Source organism: Pectinophora gossypiella, chromosome 1 (genome assembly GCF_024362695.1).
Source record: "Pectinophora gossypiella chromosome 1, ilPecGoss1.1, whole genome shotgun sequence".
Lineage (NCBI taxonomy): Eukaryota > Metazoa > Arthropoda > Insecta > Lepidoptera > Gelechiidae > Pectinophora > Pectinophora gossypiella.
The window spans coordinates 4,899,541-4,902,897 of NC_065404.1; the positions used below are offsets into that span (position 1 = coordinate 4,899,541).

At 33.8% G+C, this 3,357-nt stretch overlaps 1 long non-coding RNA gene across 1 annotated transcript; it reads left to right on the plus strand.

The window, feature by feature from the left end:
- Positions 1-1,695: 1,695 nt before the first annotated feature.
- LOC126382034 (uncharacterized) lies at positions 1,696-2,474 on the plus strand. Its single transcript, XR_007569016.1, has 2 exons — positions 1,696-1,904; positions 2,139-2,474. It is a non-coding gene; the product is annotated as an uncharacterized LOC126382034 (long non-coding RNA).
- Positions 2,475-3,357: the final 883 nt, after the last annotated feature.

Below are 3,357 nucleotides of genomic sequence, written 5' to 3' on the forward strand. Positions count from 1 at the left end.
TACGAATGAAAACTTTATCTGCTTTTATTATTATCAGACACGTTGATAACGATAATTTCTGATAAGATTATTTTTATCATTGGAAAATTTTGTTTTATTTTTATTAAGTACATTAAAATTAAAAGCTTTTATTTGTGAATCGTTCGACAGATACAGTCTGACTAAAAATTTGTGTATTATTTATTAGTAACGCGGATAGCTTTCGTCATAATTAAATGTTAATTAAACATGTTCTTACTTTAGTATAACATTACTTTGAATATTGTTCACGAATACACATACATACATAAACTCACGCCGGTAATCCCAAATGGGGTGGGCAGAGCCACAAGTAATCAAAGACAACTTGCAGCCACTGTTGATACGAAGTCCTAAGATGGATATGATGAACCTTATGGTGATAAGGGATCAGCCTATCACATTAACGAATACTTTGTGTTTTTACGGAACTATAGTTTTATTCTATAACTTTTCTTTCATTCAAGTACTTAAATTCAAGTTATCTAAGGATGATCCATCTTATCTAATATCACGAAGAATATTATGTAAGGGTTCATGTAAACGAACTACTGTGATATATGTGTTATGACGTCACAGTTCTACAGAACTGTACCGAGTTATCGTTTTTATGTACTCGCCGTCTACAATAAGGTAGTTACCAACTAGTCAAATCAGTTACTTTTTACTAAACGTCAAAACATGAAATATGTGACGTCATAGAAAAACGTGACAAAATGTCGCACTTGGGTGAATATCAAAATGTGTCAAGTTTAGTGGCGACTGTCATATAATTTTTTCGTGAAAAATTGGGGAAATTGGGTCGTGTACTAGGTTCAAGATAAATTATGAAATTCTGATTATTAAATAAAGGCAGATTTAAAACTAACGAAAAACATTTTCTTTTTTCTATTTAACTTGTTTATGAATTTTAATCAAGAAAAACGTAATAATAAGTTCGACATTTTATCACGTTCCTCTATGACGTCACAGCGTGCTTTTCCATACAATTTCCCTAGTAATTTCGTGTTTTGACGTTTAGTAAAAAGTAACTGATTTGACTAGTTGGAAACTAGCATATTGGGAATTGAAAAATTCCTTTTTCATGTCGGAACCGAGGATCCTTTTTGATCTTTTTCATGTCGGAACCCAATTTTTCACGAAAAAATAATATGAAATTTCGCCACCAAACTTGAAATTTTGAGATTCACCCACTTATTACTACATATTTCTTTATTAAATTTCATAAATAAGTTAAATGGAAAAATGAATTCGTTTTTTTTCAGTTTTAGATCTGTCTTTATTTAGTAATCAGAATTTAATAATTTATCTTTGACCCAGGAAACTACCCAATTGTATATAATGACAAGTGATATTGAGTGTAAGATCATAAATAAGGGATCACGTAGGCATAGAGCCCGGGTACTGGCTCCTAGTACGGCGGATGTAGGGGGCTGGCAGCGCGCCAGCCGCCGGGGTGAAGTGACGGCGCCAGTGAAAGTCCCCGACCCTACTCTCTCCACCCCGTATACCTACACGGGATATACTGTATATCTACTCGGGGTATACTGTATACCTACACGGGGTATACTGTATAACTATACAGTGTATACTGTACACCCCGGATACTTGTACCTGTATGAAGGTTTTAAAAGAAGATGAGAGCGATTACGTTTAAATTCGCACGGAATTATATATCCCTTTCGCACCTGGTTGATACGATCGTGAGTTCCCACTTTGAAAATTCGTATTTTGGCGCGAAGTCTGTTTATCCGGCCCAAACCGAGCTCGCTCGATCGTGCGTTCATCGAATAACCAATAGAAACGCGCTGTGGTTCAAATTGGAATCAGTTGCGTCGTGGCAAACGTCAACATGGCCACGTTCCATGACCCCGTGACCGGACGGCGTAAGTAATATTACAATTTTGATGTTTTTTTTGTTTTTACACTGCTTTTTTTGCAAAATTAGTTAGCTAGGATTATAAACTAACTTTAGAAAACAAAAGTTCTACACTAGTTGTCGCATTTGCTTCTAAATGTTGACCTAAATTTTGTAACGCACGCCCGTGAGGTCCAGGTTGCAATTGTCCAACTCACGGTCATGATTTGTGTTATTTCTCATAAAATTAATGATATTTCAGGAATGCAATTAACAGATGATCTCGTCCTCGAACTGCTTCAAGATGGAAATTGTTCTGATCTGTACTTGGACGAAGATTTTTACCGGTGTATGGGATTATCACGTGTAGCTACTACCCCGTACACGGCCGCTGTCCATTGTCCACTGGCCCTGGGTTTACTTTGTCAGAATTTGTTTCAAACTTCTGGAGAAAAGTAACAACGAAGTCGCGTGGGCGCACGAAAAATAAAAAGTTTTCTGAATAATCCCAATAATAATATTAATTGGTTCACAGAACTGTGATATAATGTACCTTGTTAAGTGTTAAGTACAATAAATAGTTGATTTTGATTTAAAATGTGTTGCTTTTACTTCTATTTAAAAATAATACTAATTGAGAAGTAGTTTAAAGTCCATTACCATTATAATTTTACACATAATAGACAAACGCACGTTCGTGAATTGGTAGAATTGAGACCTAGAACTCACGAACGTGATACCCGTTTTTCTAAATGATGATTGCACTTAGATTTTTTTCACTATTTTTATAGTTATCTGTGCGTTAGATTTAATTAATTTTTGTCATTATTTTTTTCAAACTGAACAAAAAAAATCTCAGGTGCGAAAGGGATATGCAAGCCAAATGTGGTCACAATATCCTTTAAACAAACGGTGAACTATTTGATTTGGGGTGGCTGTGGGTCATCTTATAAACTGCCACTGTCTACTCTGTTAGGCATACTGACTACTTATATGTATAAATGCGGAATTCAACGCAAATATAGTTTTTTTTCTTTTTACAAAAAAATAATTTTAATATTATTTTGTGAGAAAAAATTATTCTGCTTTAGCAGTATTATTTATTTAATATCAAAGGAGGACTGTAAATTCTTATTTGGGGAATAATAAACTATAATGGTACTATTTAAATTATAACGTCACGGATACTATTTCCATACAAACTCCAAAGAAAACTTTCGGTTTGAAATTTCGTAAAATTTTGACTGGGTTGTTGGTTTTTGGTGAATGATCAATTAAATTAGATATTAGACTACTTTTTAACCGATTACAGCAAAGCTAAAAGAAAATATTATGATTTAGAAGTCCATTTTAATATACGTATTGTAGAAATGAACTTAAGTAGATAATAGTTGAATTTGCGAATTATGTAGTGTCGATTTTATGGGTATTTTAGGTATATATGCCATCAGTTAACCCGGTATAAAGAAAATATACTTGTA